Genomic DNA, 17,579 nt, shown 5'->3' on the forward strand with positions numbered 1-17,579 from the left:
AGGGTGCAAGGGAACATGAGTGGGACATGAGTGGGGGCCTTCTGGCAGGTGTCCCTCAGTGCTGGGGGGTGGGGGTGCAAGGGGACATGAGTGGAACAGGAGTGGGGGCCTCCTGGCAGGTGCCCCTCAGTGGTGGGGGGTGGGGTGCAAGGGGACATGAGTGGAACATGAGTGGGGGCCTGCTGGCAGGTGCCCCTCAGTGCTGGGGGGTGGGGGTGCAAGGGGACATGAGTGGGGGCCTGCTGGCAGGTGCCCTGCATTGCTGGGGGGTGGGGGTGTAGGGGACATGAGTGGGGGTCTGTTGGCAGGTGCCCCTCACTGCTGGGGGGTGGGGATGCAAGGGGACATGATTGGGGGTCTCCTGGCAGGTGCCCTCAGTGCTGGGTGCTGGGGGTGCAGGGGGACATGAGTGGGACATGAGTGGGGGCCTGCTGGCAGGTGCCCTGCACTGCTGGGGGGTGGGGGTGCAAGGGGACATGAGTGGGGGCCTGCTGGCAGGTGCCCTGCACTGCTGGGGGGTGGGGTGCAAGGGGACATGAGTGGGACATGATTGGGGGCCTGCTGGCAGCTGCCCTGCACTGCTGGGGGGTGGGGGGCAAGGGGACATGAGTGGGGGCCTGCTGGCAGGTGCCCCTCAGAGCTTGTCGGTGGTGGTGCAAGGGGACATGAGTGGGGGCCTGCTGGCAGGTGCCCTGCACTGCTGGGGGGTTGGGGTGCAAGGAGACATGAGTGGGGGCCTGCTGGCAGGTTCCCTGCACTGCTGGGGGGTGGGGGTGCAAGGGGACATGAGTGGGACATGAGTGGGGGCCTGCTGGCAGGTGCCCCTCAGTGCTGGGGGTGGGGGTGCATGGGGACATGAGTGGGGGCCTGCTGGCAGGTGCCCTGCACTGCTGGGGGGTGGGGGTGTAGGGGGACATGAGTGGGGGCCTGTTGGCAGGTGCCCCTCACTGCTGGGGGGTGGTGGTGCAAGGGGACATGAGTGGGAGCCTGCTGGCAGGTGCCCCTCAGTGGTGGGGGGTGGGGTGCAAGGGGACATGAGTGGAACATGAGTGGGGGCCTGCTGGCAGGTGCCCCTCAGTGCTGGGGGGTGGGGGTGCAAGGGGACATGAGTGGGGGCCTTCTGGCAGGTGCCCCTCAGTGCTGGGGGGTGGGGGTGCAAGGGGACATGAGTGGGGGCCTGCTGGCAGGTGCCCTGCACTGCTGGGGTGTGGGGGTACAAGGGTACATGAGTGGGACATGTGTGGGAGCCTGCTGGCAGGTGCCCTGTACTGCTGGGGGGTGGGGGTGCAAGGGAACATGAGTGGGACATGAGTGGGGGCCTTCTGGCAGGTGCCCCTCAGTGCTGGGGGGTGGGGGTGCAAGGGGACATGAGTAGGGGCCTGCTGGCAATTGCCCTGTACTGTTGGGGGGTGGGTGTGCAAGGGGACATGAGTGGGACATGAGTGGGGGCCTGCTGGCAGCTGCCCTGCACTGCTGGGGGGTGGGGGTGCAAGGGGACATGAGTAGGGGCCTGCTGGCAATTGCCCTGTACTGTTGGGGGGTGGGTGTGCAAGGGGACATGAGTGGGACATGAGTGGGGGCCTGCTGGCAATTGCCCTGTACTGTTGGGGGGTGGGTGTGCAAGGGGACATGAGTGGGACATGAGTGGGGGCCTGCTGGCAGGTGCCCTGCACTGCTGGGGGGTGGGGGTGCAAGGGGACATGAGTGGGACAAGAGAGGGGGCCAGCTGGCAGGACCCTTCAGTGCTGGCGGGTGGGGGTGCAAGGGGACATGAGTGGGGGCCTGCTGGCAGGTGCACTGCACTGCTGGGGGTTGGGGGGTGCAAGGGGACATGAGTGGGACATGAGTGGGGGCCTGCTGGCAGGTGCCCTGCACTGCTGGGGGGTGGGGTGCAAGGGGACATGAGTGGGACAAGAGTGGGGGCCAGCTGGCAGGGCCCTTTAGTACTGGGGGGTGGGGGTGCAAGGGGGCATGAGTGGGGGCCTGCTGGCAGGTGCACTGCACTGCTGGGGGTTGGGGGGTGCAAGGGGACATGAGTGGGACATGAGTGGGGGCCTGCTGGCAGGTGCCCTGCACTGCTGGGGGGTGGGGATGCAAGGGGACATGAGTGGGGGCCTGCTGGCAGGTGCCCTGAACTGCTGGGGGGTGGGTGTGCAAGGGGACATGAGTGGGACATGAGTGGGGGCCTGCTGGCATGTGCCCTGCACTGCTGGGGGGTGGGGGTGCAAGGGGACATGAGTGGGACATGAGTGGGGCCTGCTGGCAGGTGCCCTGCACTGCTGGGGGTGGGGGTGCAAGGGGACATGAGTGGGGGCCTGCTGGCAGGTGCCCCTCAGTGCTGGGAGGTGGGGGTGCAAGGGGTCATGAGTGGGGGCCTGCTGGCAGGTGCCCTGCACTGCTGGGGGGTGGGGGTGCACAGCGACATGAGTGGGGGCCTGTTGGAAGGTGCCCCTCACTGCTGGGTGGTGGGGGTGCAAGGGAACATGAGTGGGAGCCTGCTGGCAGGTGCCTCTCAGTGCTGGGGGGTGGGGAGGCAAGGGGACTTGAGTGGGACATCAGTGGGGGCCTGCTGGCAGGTGCCCTGCACTGCTGGGGGGTGGGGGTGCAAGGGGACATGAGTGGGACATTAGTGGGGGCCTTCTGGCAGGTGCCCCTTAGTGCCGGGGGGTGGGGGTGCAAGGGGACATCAGTGGGGCCTGCTGGCAGGTGCCCTGCACTGCTGGGGGGTGGCGGTGCAGGGGGACATGAGTGGGGGCCTGCTGGCAGGTGTCCTGCACTGCTGGGGGGTGGGGGTGCAAGGGGACATAAGTGGGACATGAGTGGGGGCCTTTTGGCAGGTGCCCCTCAGTGCTGGGGGGTGGGGGTGCAAGGGGACATGAGTGAGGGCCTGCTGGCAGGTGCCCTGTACTGCTGGGGGGTGGGTGTGCAAGCGGACATGAGTGGGACATGAGTGGGGGCCTGCTGGCAGGTGCCCTGCGCTGCTGGGGGGTGGGGGTGCCAGGGGACATGAGTGGGACATGAGTGGGGGATTGCTGGCAGGTGTCCTGCACTGCTGGGGGCTGTGGGTGCAAGGGGACATGAGTGGGGGCCTGCTGGCAAGTGCCCTGCACTGCTGGGGGGTGGGGGTGCAAGGGGACATGAGTGGGACATGAGTGGGGGACTGCTGGCAGGTGCCCTGCACTGCTGGGTGGTGGGGGTGCAAGGGGACATGAGTGGGGGCCTGCTGGCAGGTGCCCCTCGGTGCTGGGGGGGTGGGGGTGCAAGGGGACATGAGTGAGGGCCTGCTGGCAGGTGCCCTGCACTGCTGGGGGATGGGGGTGCAAGGGGACATGAGTGGGGGCCTGTTGGCAGGTGCCCCTCACTGTTGGGGGGTGGGGGTGCAAGGGGACATGAGTGGGGGTCTGCTGGCAGGTGCCCCTCAGTGCTGGGGGGTGGGGGTGCAGGGGGACATGAGTGGGACATGAGTGGGGGCCTGCTGGCAGGTGCCCTGCACTGCTGGGGGGTGGGGGTGCAAGGGGACATGAGTGGGGGCCTGCTGGCAGGTGCCCTGCACTGCTGGGGGGTGGGGTTGCAAGGGGACATGAGTGGGGGCCTGCTGGCAGGTGCCCTGCACTGCTGGGGGGGTGGGGGTGCAAGGGGACATGAGTGGGACATGAGTGGGGCCTGCTGGCAGGTGCCCTGCACTGCTGGGGGTGGGGGTGCAAGGGGACATGAGTGGGGGCCTGCTGGCAGGTGCCCCTCAGTGCTGGGAGGTGGGGGTGCAAGGGGTCATGAGTGGGGGCCTGCTGGCAGGTGCCCTGCACTGCTGGGGGGTGGGGGTGCACAGCGACATGAGTGGGGGCCTGTTGGCAGGTGCCCCTCACTGCTGGGTGGTGGGGGTGCAAGGGAACATGAGTGGGAGCCTGCTGGCAGGTGCCTCTCAGTGCTGGGGGGTGGGGAGGCAAGGGGACTTGAGTGGGACATCAGTGGGGGCCTGCTGGCAGGTGCCCTGCACTGCTGGGGGGTGGGGGTGCAAGGGGACATGAGTGGGACATTAGTGGGGGCCTTCTGGCAGGTGCCCCTTAGTGCCGGGGGGTGGGGGTGCAAGGGGACATCAGTGGGGGCCTGCTGGCAGGTGCCCTGCACTGCTGGGTGGTGGCGGTGCAGGGGGACATGAGTGGGGGCCTGCTGGCAGGTGTCCTGCACTGCTGGGGGGTGGGGGTGCAAGGGGACATAAGTGGGACATGAGTGGGGGCCTTCTGGCAGGTGCCCCTCAGTGCTGGGGGGTGGGGGTTCAAGGGGACATGAGTGAGGGCCTGCTGGCAGGTGCCCTGTACTGCTGGGGGGTGGGTGTGCAAGCGGACATGAGTGGGACATGAGTGGGGGCCTGCTGGCAGGTGCCCTGCGCTGCTGGGGGGTGGGGGTGCCAGGGGACATGAGTGGGACATGAGTGGGGGATTGCTGGCAGGTGTCCTGCACTGCTGGGGGCTGTGGGTGCAAGGGGACATGAGTGGGGGCCTGCTGGCAAGTGCCCTGCACTGCTGGGGGGTGGGGGTGCAAGGGGACATGAGTGGGACATGAGTGGGGGACTGCTGGCAGGTGCCCTGCACTGCTGGGTGGTGGGGGTGCAAGGGGACATGAGTGGGGGCCTGCTGGCAGGTGCCCCTCAGTGCTGGGGGGGTGGGGGTGCAAGGGGACATGAGTGAGGGCCTGCTGGCAGGTGCCCTGCACTGCTGGGGGATGGGGGTGCAAGGGGACATGAGTGGGGGCCTGTTGGCAGGTGCCCCTCACTGTTGGGGGGTGGGGGTGCAAGGGGACATGAGTGGGGGTCTGCTGGCAGGTGCCCCTCAGTGCTGGGGGGTGGGGGTGCAGGGGGACATGAGTGGGACATGAGTGGGGGCCTGCTGGCAGGTGCCCTGCACTGCTGGGGGGTGGGGGTGCAAGGGGACATGAGTGGGGGCCTGCTGGCAGGTGCCCTGCACTGCTGGGGGGTAGGGTTGCAAGGGGACATGAGTGGGACATGATTGGGGGCCTGCTGGCAGCTGCCCTGCACTGCTGGGGAGTGGGGATGGAAGGGGACATGAGTGGGGGCCTGCTGGCAGGTGTCCCTCAGAGCTGGGCGGTGGTGGTGCAAGGGGACATGAGTGGGGGCCTGCTGGCAGGTGCCCTGCACTGCTGGGGGGTTGGGGTGCAAGGAGACATGAGTGGGGGCGTGCTGGCAGGTGCCCTGCACTGCTGGTGGGTGGGGGTGCAAGGGGACATGAGTGGGACATGAGTGGGGGCCTGCTGGCAGGTGCCCCTCAGTGCTGGGGGTGGGGTGCAAGGGGACATGAGTGGGGGCCTGCTGGCAGGTGCCCTGCACTGCTGGGGGGTGGGGGTGTAGGGGTACATGAGTGGGGGCCTGTTGGCAGGTGCCCCTCACTGCTGAGGGGTGGGCGTGTTAGGGGACATGAGTGGAAGCCTGCTGGCAGGTGCCCCTCATTGGTTGGGGTTGGGAGTGCAAGGGGACATGAGTGGAACATGAGTGGGGGCCTGCTGGCAGGTGCCCCTCAGTACTGGGGGGTGGGGGTGCAAGGGGACATGAGTGGGGGCCTGCTGGCAGGTGCCCTGCACTGCTGGGGTGTGGGGGTGCAAGGGAACATGAATGGGACATGAGTGGGGGCCTTCTGGCAGGTGCCCCTCAGTGCTGGGGGGTGGGGGTGCAAGGGGACATGAGTGGGGGGCCTTCTGGCAGGTGCCCCTCAGTGCTGGGGGTTGGGGGTGCAAGGGGACATGAGTGGGGGCCTGCTGGCAGGTGCACTGCACTGCTGGGGGTTGGGGGGTGCAAGGGGACATGAGTGGGACATGAGTGGGGGCCAGCTGGCAGGTGCCCTGCACTGCTGGGGGGTGGGGATGCAAGGGGACATGAGTGGGGGCCTGCTGGCAGCTGCCCTGCACTGTTGGGTGGTGGGGGTGTAAGGGGACATGAGTGGGGGACTGCTGGCAGGTGCCCTGCACTGCTGGGGGGTGGGGGTGCAAGGGGACATGAGTGGGGGCCTGTTGGCAGGTGCCCCTCACTGCTGGGGCGTCGGGGTGCAAGGGGACATGAGTGGGGGCCTGCTGGCAGCTGCCCTGCACTGCTGGGGGGTGGGGGTGCAAGGGGACATAAGTGGGACATGAGTGGGGGCCTTCTGGCAGGTGCCCCTCAGTGCTGGGGGGTGGGGGTGCAAGGGGACATGAGTGAGGGCCTGCTGGCAGGTGCCCTGTACTGCTGGGGGGTGGGTGTGCAAGCGGACATGAGTGGGACATCAGTGAGGGCCTGCTGGCAGGTGCCCTGCGCTGCTGGGGGGTGGGGGTGCCAGGGGACATGAGTGGGACATGAGTGGGGGCTTGCTGGCAGGTGTCCTGCACTGCTGGGGGTGCAAGGGGACATGAGTGGGGGCCTGCTGGCAAGTGCCCTGCACTGCTGGGGGTTGGGGGTGCATGGGGACATGAGTGGGACATGAGTGGGGGACTGCTGGCAGGTGCCCTGCACTGCTGGGGGGGTGGGGGTGCAAGGGGACATGAGTGAGGGCCTGCTGGCAGGTGCCCTGCACTGCTGGGGGATGGGGGTGCAAGGGGACATGAGTGGGGGCCTGTTGGCAGGTGCCCCTCACTGCTGGGGGGTGGGGGTGCAAGGGGACATGAGTGGGGGTCTGCTGGCAGGTGCCCCTCAGTGCTGGGGGGTGGGGGTGCAGGGGGACATGAGTGGGACATGAGTGGGGGCCTGCTGGCAGGTGCCCTGCACTGCTGGGGGGTGGGGGTGCAAGGGGACATGAGTGGGGGCCTGCTGGCAGGTGCCCTGCACTGCTGGGGGGTGGGGTTGCAAGGGGACATGAGTGGGACATGATTGGGGGCCTGCTGGCAGCTGCCCTGCACTGCTGGGGAGTGGGGATGCAAGGGGACATGAGTGGGGGCCTGCTGGCAGGTGTCCCTCAGAGCTGAGCGGTGGTGGTGCAAGGAAACATGAGTGGGGGGCTGCTGGCAGGTGCCCTGCACTGCTGGGGGGTTGGGGGTGCAAGGAGACATGAGTGGGGGCCTGCTGGCAGGTGCCCTGCACTGCTGGTGGGTGGGGGTGCAAGGGGACATGAGTGGGACATGAGTGGGGGCCTGCTGGCAGGTGCCCCTCAGTGCTGGGGGTGGGGGTGCAAGGGGACATGAGTGGGGGCCTGCTGGCAGGTGCCCTGCACTGCTGGGGGGTGGGGGTGTAGGGGTACATGAGTGGGGGCCTGTTGGCAGGTGCCCCTGACTGCTGGGGGGTGGGGGTGCAAGGGGACATGAGTGGAAGCCTGCTGGCAGGTGCCCTGTACTGATGGGGGTGGGGGGTGGGGGTGCAAGGGAACATGAGTGGGACATGAGTGGGGGCCTTCTGGCAGGTGCCCCTCAGTGCTGGGGGGTGGGGGTGCAAGGGGACATGAGTGGGGGCCTGCTGGCAGGTGCCCTGTACTGTAGGGGATGGGGGTGCAAGGGGACATGAGTGGGACATGAGTGGAGGCCTGCTGTCAGGTGACCTGCACTGCTGGGGGGTGGGGGTGCAAGGGGACATGAGTGGGACAAGAGTGGGGGCCTGCTGGCAGGGCCCTTCAGTGCTGGGGGTTGGGGGTGCAAGGGGACATGAGTGGGGGCCTGCTGGCAGGTGCACTGCACTGCTGGGGGTTGGGGGTGCAAGGGACATGAGTGGGACATAAGTGGGGCCAGCTGGCAGGTGCCCTGCACTGCTGGGGGGTGGGGATGCAAGGGGACATGAGTGGGGGCCTGCTGGCAGCTGCCCTGCACTGCTGGGTGGTGGGGGTGCAAGGGGACATGAGTGGGGGCCTGCTGGCAGGTGCCCTGCACTGCTGGGGGGTGGGGTTGAAGGGACATGAGTGGGGGCCTGTTGGCAGGTGCCCCTCACTGCTGGGGCGTCGGGGTGCAAGGGGACATGAGTGGGGGCCTGCTGGCAGCTGCCCTGCACTGCTGGGGGGTGGGGGTGCAAGGGGACATGAGTGGGGGCCTGCTGGAAGGTGCCCTGCACTGCTGAGGGGTGGGGGTGCAAGGGGACATGAGTGGGCGCCTGCTGGCAGGTGCACTGCACTGCTGGGGGTTGGGGGTGCGAGGGGATATGAGTGGGACATGAGTGGGGGCCTGCTGGCAGGTGCCCTGCACTGCTGGGGAGTGGGGATGCAAGAGGACATGAGTGGGGGCAGCTGGCAGCTGCTCTGCACTTGTTGGGGGGTGGGGTACAAGGGGACATGAGTGGGGGCCTGCTGGCAGGTGCCCTGCACTTCTGGGGGATGGGGGTTGAAGGGGACATGAGTGGGGGCCGGTTGAGAGGTATCCCTCACTGCTGGGGGGTGGGGGTGGAAGGGGACATGAGTGGGGGCCTGCTGGGAGGTGCCCATCAGTGCTGGGGGGTGGGGGTGCAAGGGGACATGAGTGGGACATGAGTGGGGGCCTGCTGGTAGGTGCCCTGCACTGCTGGGGGGTGGGGGTGCAAGGGGACATGAGTGGGACATAAGTGGGGGCCTGCTGGCAGGTACCCTGCACTGCTGGGGGGTGGGGGTGCATGGGGACATGAGTGGGACATGAGTGGGGGCCTGCTGGCCGGTGTCCCTCAGTGCTGGGGGGTGGGGTGCAAGGGGACATGAGTGGGACATGAGTGGGGGTCTGTTGGCAGGTGCCCCTCGGTTCTGGGGTTGGGGGCGCAAGGGGACATGAGTGGGGGCCTGCTGGCAGGTGCCCTGCACTGCTGGGGGGTGGGGGTGCAAGGGGACATTAGTGGGACATGATTGGGGGCCTGCTGGCAGCTGTCCTGCACTGCTGGGGGGTGGGGGTGCAAGGGGACATGAGTGGGGGCCTGCTGGCAGGTGCCCTGCACTGCTGAGGGGTGGGGGTGCAAGGGGACATGAGTGGGGGCCTGCTGACAGGTGCCCTGCACTGCTGGGGGGTGGGTGCGCAAGGGGACATGTGTGGGACATGAGTGGGGCCTGCTGGCAGGTGCCCCTCAGTGCTGGGGGGTGTGGGTGCAAGGGGACATGAGTGGGGACCTGCTGGCAGGTGCACTGCACTGCTGGGGGTTGGGGGTGCGAGGGGATATGAGTGGGACATGAGTGGGGCCTGCTGGCAGTTGCCCTGCACTGCTGGGGGGTGGGGATGCAAGAGGACATGAGTGGGGTCTGCTGGCAGCTGCTCTGCACTTGTTGGGGGGTGGGGTGCAAGGGGACATGAGTGGGGTCCTGCTGGCAGGTGCCCTGCACTTCTGGGGGTGGAGGTGGAAGGGGACATGAGTGGGGGCCTGTTGAGAGATGTCCCACACAGCTGGGGGGTGGGGGTAGAAGGGGACATGAGTGGGGGCCTGCTGGTAGGTACCCTGCACTGCTGGGGGGTGGGGGTGCTCGGGGACATGAGTGGGACATGTTTGGGGGCGTGCTGGCAGGTGCCCTGCACTGCTGGGGGGTGGGGTTGCAATGGGACATGAGTGGGGGCCTGCTGGCAGGTGCCCCTCAGTGCTGGGGGGTGGGGGTGCAAGGGGACATGAGTGGGGGCCTGTTGGCAGGTGCCCCTCAGTGCTGGGGTGTGGGGGTGCAAGGGGACATGAGTGGGCCTGCTGGCAGGTGCCCTGCACTGCTGGGGGGTGGGGGTGCAAGGGGACATGAGTGGGGGGCCTGCTGGCAGGTGCTCTGCACTGCTGGGGGCTGGGGGTGCAAGGGGACATGAGTGGGACATGAGTGGGGGCCTGCTGGCAGGTGTCCCTCAGTGCTGGGGGGTGGGGGTGCAAGGGGACATGAGTGGGGGTCTCCTGGCAGGTGCCCTCAGTGCTGGGGGTGGGGGTGCAGGGGGACATGAGTGGGACATGAGTGGGGGCCTGCTGGCAGGTGCCCTGCACTGCTGGGGGGTGGGGGTGCAAGGGGACATGAGTGGGGGCCTGCTGGCAGGTGCCCTGCACTGCTGGGGGGTGGGGGTGCAAGGAGACATGAGTGGGGGCCTGCTGGCAGGTGCCCTGCACTGCTGGGTGGTGGGGGTGCAAGGGGACATGAGTGGGGGCCTGCTGGCAGGTGCCCTGCACTGCTGGGGGGTGGGTGCAAGGGGACATGAGTGGGACATGATTGGGGGCCTGCTGGCAGCTGCCCTGCACTGCTGGGGGGTGGGGGGGAAGGGGACATGAGTGGGGCCTGCTGGCAGGTGCCCCTCAGAGCTGGGCGGTGGTGGTGCAAGGGGACATGAGTGGGGGCCTGCTGGCAGGTGCCCTGCACTGCTGGGGGGTTGGGGTGCAAGGAGACATGAGTGGGGGCCTGCTGGCAGGTGCCCTGCACTGCTGGGGGGTGGGGGTGCAAGGGGACATGAGTGGGGGCCTGCTGGCAGCTGCCCTGCACTGCTGGGGGGTGGGGGTGCAAGGGGGCATGAGTGGCACATGAGTGGGTGCCTGCTGGCAGGTGCCCTGCACTGCTGGGGGGTGGCAAGGGGACATGAGTGGGACAAGAGAGGGGGCCAGCTGGCAGGGCCCCTCAGTGCTGGGGGGTTGGGGGTGCAAGGGGACATGAGTGGAACATGAGTGGGGGCCTCCTGGCAGGTGCCCCTCAGTGGTGGGGGGTGGGGTGCAAGGGGACATGAGTGGAACATGAGTGGGGGCCTGCTGGCAGGTGCCCCTCAGTGCTGGGGGGTGGGGGTGCAAGGGGACATGAGTGGGGGCCTGCTGGCAGGTGCCCTGCACTGCTGGGGTGTGGGGGTACAAGGGTACATGAGTGGGACATGTGTGGGAGCCTGCTGGCAGGTGCCCTGTACTGCTGGGGGGTGGGGGTTCAAGGGAACATGAGTGGGACATGAGTGGGGGCCTTCTGGCAGGTGCCCCTCAGTGCTGGGGGGTGGGGGTGCAAGGGGACATGAGTAGGGGCCTGCTGGCAATTGCCCTGTACTGTTGGGGGGTGGGTGTGCAAGGGGACATGAGTGGGACATGAGTGGGGCCTGCTGGCAGCTGCCCTGCACTGCTGGGGGGTGGGGGTGCAAGGGGGCATGAGTGGCACATGAGTGGGGGCCTGTTGGCAGGTGCCCTGCAATGCTGGGGGGTGGGGGTGCAAGGGGACATGAGTGGGACAAGAGAGGGGGCCAGCTGGCAGGGCCCTTCAGTGCTGGGGGGTGGGGGTGCAAGGGGACATGAGTGGGGGCCTGCTGGCAGGTGCACTGCACTGCTGGGGGTTGGGGGGTGCAAGGGGACATGAGTGGGGGCCTGCTGGCAGGTGCCCTGCACTGCTGGGGGGTGGGGATGCAAGGGGACATGATTGGGGGCCTGCTGGCAGGTGCCCTGCACTGCTGGGGGGTTGGGGTGCAAGGGGACATGAGTGGGACATGAGTGGGGGCCTGCTGGCAGGTGCCCCTCAGTGCTAGGGGGTGGGGGTGCAAGGGGACATGAGTGGGGGCCTGCTGGCAGGTGCCCTGCACTGCTGGGGGGTGGGGGTGTAGGGGACATGAGTGGGGGTCTGTTGGCAGGTGCCCCTCACTGCTGGGGAGTGGGGGTGCAAGGGGACATGAGTGGGGGTCTCCTGGCAGGTGCCCTCAGTGCTGGGTGGTGGGGGTGCAGGGGGACATGAGTGGGACATGAGTGGGGGCCTGCTGGCAGGTGCCCTGCACTGCCGGGGGGTGGGGGTGCAAGGGGACATGAGTGGGGGCCTGCTTGCAGGTGCCCTGCACTGCTGGGGGGTGGGGTGCAAGGGGACATGAGTGGGACAAGATTGGGGGCCTGCTGGCAGCTGCCCTGCACTGCTGGGGGTGGAGGGGCAAGGGGACATGAGTGGGGGCCTTCTGGCAGGTGCCCCTCAGAGCTGGGCGGTGGTGGTGCAAGGGGACATGAGTGGGGGCCTGCTGGCAGGTGCCCTGCACTGCTGGGGGGTTGGGGTGCAAGGAGACATGAGTGGGGGCCTGCTGGCAGGTGCCCTGCACTGCTGGGGGGTGGGGGTGCAAGGGGACATGAGTGGGACATGAGTGGGGGCCTGCTGGCAGGTGCTCCTCAGTGCTGGGGGTGGGGGTGCAAGGGGACATGAGTGGGGGCCTGCTGGCAGGTGCCCTGCACTGCTGGGGGGTGGGGGTGTAGGGGGACATGAGTGGGGGCCTGTTGGCAGGTGCCCCTCACTGCTGGGGGGTGGGGGTGCAAGGGGACATGAGTGGGAGCCTGCTGGCAGGTGCCCCTCAGTGGTGGGGGGTGGGGTGCAAGGGGACATGAGTGGACCATGAGTGGGGGCCTGCTGGCAGGTGCCCCTCAGTGCTGGGGGGTGGGGGTGCAAGGGGACATGAGTGGGGGCCTTCTGGCAGGTGCCCCTCAGTGCTGGGGTGTGGGGGTACAAGGGTACATGAGTGGGGGCCTGCTGGCAGGTGCCCCTCAGTGCTAGGGTGTGGGGGTGCAAGGGGACATGAGGGGGAGCCTGCTGGCAGGTGCCCTGCACTGCTGGGGGTGGGGGTGTAGGGGACATGAGTGGGGGTCTGTTGGCAGGTGCCCCTCACTGCTGGGGGGAGGGGGTGCAAGGGGACATGAGTGGGGGTCTCCTGGCAGGTGCCTCCAGTGCTGGGGGGTGGGGGTGCAAGAGGACATGAGTGGGGGTCTCCTGGCAGGTGCCCTCAGTGCTGGGGGGTGGGGGTGCAGGGGGACATGAGTGGGACATGAGTGGGGGCCTGCTGGCAGGTGCCCTGCACTGCTGGGGGGTGGGGGTGCAAGGGGACATGAGTGGGGGCCTGCTGGCAGGTGCCCTGCACTGCTGGGGGGTGGGGTGCAAGGGGACATGAGTGGGACATGATTGGGGGCCTGCTGGCAGCTGCCCTGCACTGCTGGGGGGTGGGGGGGAAGGGGACATGAGTGGGGGCCTGCTGGCAGGTGCCCCTCAGAGCTGGGCGGTGGTGGTGCAAGGGGACATGAGTGGGGGCCTGCTGGCAGGTGCCCTGCACTGCTGGGGGTTGGGGTGCAAGGAGACATGAGTGGGGGCCTGCTGGCAGGTGCCCTGCACTGCTGGGGGGTGGGGGTGCAAGGGGACATGAGTGGGACATGAGTGGGGGCCTGCTGGCAGGTGCCCCTCAGTGCTTGGGGTGCAAGGGGACATGAGTGGGGGCCTGCTGGCAGGTGCCCTGCACTGCTGGGGGGTGGGGGTGTAGGGGGACATGAGTGGGGGCCTGTTGGCAGGTGCCCCTCACTGCTGGGGGGTGGGGGTGCAAGGGGACATGAGTGGGACCCTGCTGGCAGGTGCCCCTCAGTGGTGGGGGGTGGGGTGCAAGGGGACATGAGTGGAACATGAGTGGGGGCCTGCTGGCAGGTGCCCCTCAGTGCTGGGGGGTGGGGGTGCAAGGGGACATGAGTGGGGGCCTTCTGGCAGGTGCCCCTCAGTGCTGGGGTGTGGGGGTACAAGGGTACATGAGTGGGACATGAGTGGGAGCCTGCTGGCAGGTGCCCTGTACTGCTGGGGGTGAGGGTGCACGGGAACATGAGTGGGACATGAGTGGGGGCCTTCTGGCAGGTGCCCCTCATTGCTGGGGGGTGGGGGTGCAAGGGGACATGAGTAGGGGCCTGCTGGCAAGTGCCCTGTACTGTTAGGGGGTGGGTGTGCAAGGGGACATGAGTGGGACATGAGTGGGGGCCTGCTGGCAGCTGCCCTGCACTGCTGGGGGTGGGGGTGCAAGGGGACATGAGTGGCACATGAGTGGGGGCCTGCTGGCAGGTGCCCTGCACTGCTGGGGTTTGGGGGTGCAAGGGGACATGAGAAGGGGCCTGCTGGCAATTGCCCTGTACTGTTGGGGGGTGGGTGTGCAAAGGGACATGAGTGGGACATGAGTGGGGGCCTGCTGGCAGCTGCCCTGCACTGCTGGGGGGTGGGGGTGCAAGGGGGCATGAGTGGCACATGAGTGGGTGCCTGCTGGCAGGTGCCCTGCACTGCTGGGGGTGGGGGTGCAAGGGGACATGCGTGGGACAAGAGAGGGGGCCAGCTGGCAGGGCCCCTCAGTGCTGGGGGGGTGGGGTGCAAGGGGACATGAGTGGAATATGAGTGGGGGCCTCCTGGCAGGTGCCCCTCAGTGGTGGGGGGTGGGGTGCAAGGGGACATGAGTGGAACATGAGTGGGGGCCTGCTGGCAGGTGCCCCTCAGTGCTGGGGGGTGGGGGTGCAAGGGGACATGAGTGGGGGCCTGCTGGCAGGTGCCCTGCACTGCTGGGGTGTGGGGGTACAAGGGTACATGAGTGGGACATGTGTGGGAGCCTGCTGGCAGGTGCCCTGTACTGCTGGGGGTGGGGGTTCAAGGGAACATGAGTGGGACATGAGTGGGGGCCTTCTGGCAGGTGCCCCTCAGTGCTGGGGGGTGGGGGTGCAAGGGGACATGAGTAGGGCCTGCTGGCAATTGTCCTGTACTGTTGGGGGTGGGTGTGCAAGGGGACATGAGTGGGACATGAGTGGGGCCTGCTGGCAGCTGCCCTGCACTGCTGGGGGGTGGGGGTGCAAGGGGGCATGAGTGGCACATGAGTGGGGGCCTGTTGGCAGGTGCCCTGCACTGCTGGGGGGTGGGGGTGCAAGGGGACATGAGTGGGACAAGAGAGGGGGCCAGCTGGCAGGGCCCTTCAGTGCTGGGGGGTGGGGGTGCAAGGGGACATGAGTGGGGGCCTGCTGGCAGGTGCACTGCACTGCTGGGGGTTGGGGGGTGCAAGGGGACATGAGTGGGGGCCTGCTGGCAGGTGCCCTGCACTGCTGGGGGTGGGGATGCAAGGGGACATGATTGGGGGCCTGCTGGCAGGTGCCCTGCACTGCTGGGGGGTTGGGGTGCAAGGGGGCATGAGTGGGACATGAGTGGGGGCCTGCTGGCAGGTGCCCCTCAGTGCTAGGGGGTGGGGGTGCAAGGGGACATGAGTGGGGGCCTGCTGGCAGGTGCCCTGCACTGCTGGGGGGCGGGGGTGTAGGGGACATGAGTGGGGGTCTGTTGGCAGGTGCCCCTCACTGCTGGGGAGTGGGGGTGCAAGGGGACATGAGTGGGGGTCTCCTGGCAGGTGCCCTCAGTGCTGGGGGGTGGGGGTGCAGGGGGACATGAGTGGGACATGAGTGGGGGCCTGCTGGCAGGTGCCCTGCACTGCCGGGGGGTGGGGGTGCAAGGGGACATGAGTGGGGGCCTGCTTGCAGGTGCCCTGCACTGCTGGGGGGTGGGGTGCAAGGGGACATGAGTGGGACAAGATTGGGGGCCTGCTGGCAGCTGCCCTGCACTGCTGGGGTGGAGGGGCAAGGGGACATGAGTGGGGGCCTTCTGGCAGGTGCCCCTCAGAGCTGGGCGGTGGTGGTGCAAGGGGACATGAGTGGGGGCCTGCTGGCAGGTGCCCTGCACTGCTGGGGGGTTGGGGTGCAAGAGACATGAGTGGGGGCCTGCTGGTAGGTGCCCTGCACTGCTGGGGGGTGGGGGTGCAAGGGGACATGAGTGGGGACATGAGTGGGGGCCTGCTGGCAGGTGCTCCTCAGTGCTGGGGGTGAGGGTGCAAGGGGACATGAGTGGGGGCCTGCTGGCAGGTGCCCTGCACTGCTGGGGGGTGGGGGTGTAGGGGGACATGAGTGGGGGCCTGTTGGCAGGTGCCCCTCACTGCTGGGGGGTGGGGGTGCAAGGGGACATGAGTGGGAGCCTGCTGGCAGGTGCCCCTCAGTGGTGGGGGGTGGGGTGCAAGGGGACATGAGTGGACCATGAGTGGGGGCCTGCTGGCAGGTGCCCCTCAGTGCTGGGGGGTGGGGGTGCAAGGGGACATGAGTGGGGGCCTTCTGGCAGGTGCCCCTCAGTGCTGGGGTGTGGGGGTACAAGGGTACATGAGTGGGACATGAGTGGGGGCCTGCTGGCAGGTGCCCCTCAGTGCTAGGGGGTGGGGTGCAAGGGGACATGAGGGGGGGCCTGCTGGCAGGTGCCCTGCACTGCTGGGGGGTGGGGGTGTAGGGGACATGAGTGGGGGTCTGTTGGCAGGTGCCCCTCACTGCTGGGGGGAGGGGGTGCAAGGGGACATGAGTGGGGGTCTCCTGGCAGGTGCCTCCAGTGCTGGGGGGTGGGGGTGCAGGGGGACATGAGTGGGACATGAGTGGGGGCCTGCTGGCAGGTTCCCTGCACTGCTGGGGGGTGGGGGTGCAAGGGGACATGAGTGGGGGCCTGCTGGCAGGTGCCCTGCACTGCTGGGGGGTGGGGTGCAAGGGGACATGAGTGGGACATGATTGGGGGCCTGCTGGCAGCTGCCCTGCACTGCTGGGGGTGGAGGGGCAAGGGGACATAAGTGGGGGCCTGCTGGCAGGTGCCCCTCAGAGCTGGGCGGTGGTGGTGCAAGGGGACATGAGTGGGGGCCTGCTGGCAGGTGCCCTGCACTGCTGGGGGGTTGGGGTGCAAAGAGACATGAGTGGGGGCCTGCTGGCAGGTGCCCTGCACTGCTGGGGGGTGGGGGTGCAAGGGGACATGAGTGGGACATGAGTGGGGGCCTGCTGGCAGGTGCCCCTCAGTGCTGGGGGTGGGGGTGCAAGGGGACATGAGTGGGGGCCTGCTGGCAGGTGCCCCTCACTGCTGGGGGGTGGGGGTACAAGGGGACATGAGTGGGAGCCTGCTGGCAGGTGCCCCTCAGTGGTGGGGGGTGGAGTGCAAGGGGACAGGAGTGGAACATGAGTGGGGGCCTGCTGGCAGGTGCCCCTCAGTGCTGGGGGGTGGGGGTGCAAGGGGACATGAGTGGGGGCCTTCTGGCAGGTGCCCCTCAGTGCTGGGGTGTGGGGGTACAAGGGTACATGAGTGGGACTTGAGTGGGAGCCTGCTGGCAGGTGGCCTGTACTGCTGGGGGGTGAGGGTGCAAGGGAACATGAGTGGGACATGAGTGGGGGCCTTCTGGCAGGTGCCCCTCATTGCTGGAGGGTGGGGTGCAAGGGGACATGAGTAGGGGACTGCTGGCAAGTGCCCTGTACTGTTGGGGGTTGGGTGTGCAAGGGGACATGAGTGGCACATGAGTGGGGGCCTGCTGGCAGGTGCCCTGCACTGCTGGGGTTTGGGGGTGCAAGGGGACATGAGTAAGGGGCCTGCTGGCAATTGCCCTGTACTGTTGGGGGGTGGGTGTGCAAGGGGACATGAGTGGGACATGAGTGGGGGCCTGCTGGCAGCTGCCCTGCACTGCTGGGGGGTGGGGGTGCAAGGGGGCATCAGTGGCACATGAGTGGGGGCCTGCTGGCAGGTGCCCTGCACTGCTGGGGGGTGGGGGTGCAAGGGGACATGTGTGGGACAAGAGAGGGGGTCAGCTGGCAGGGCTCCTCAGTGCTGGGGGTGGGGGGTGCAAGGGGACATGAGTGGAACATGAGTGGGGGCCTCCTGGCAGGTGCCCCTCAGTGGTGGGGGGTGGGGTGCAAGTGGACATGAGTGGAACATGAGTGGGGGCCTGCTGGCAGGAGCCCCTCAGTGCTGGGGGGTGGGGGTGCAAGGGGACATGAGTGGGGGCCTGCTGGCAGGTGCCCTGCACTGCTGGGGTGTGGGGGTACAAGGGTACATGAGTGGGACATGTGTGGGAGCCTGCTGGCAGGTGCCCTGTACTGCTGGGGGGTGGGGGTGCAAGGGAACATGAGTGGGACATGAGTGGGGGCCTTCTGGCAGGTG

Source organism: Ambystoma mexicanum, chromosome 2p, assembly GCF_040938575.1.
Source record: "Ambystoma mexicanum isolate Mex_15411 chromosome 2p, UKY_AmexF1_1, whole genome shotgun sequence".
Classification (NCBI taxonomy): Eukaryota; Metazoa; Chordata; class Amphibia; order Caudata; family Ambystomatidae; genus Ambystoma; species Ambystoma mexicanum.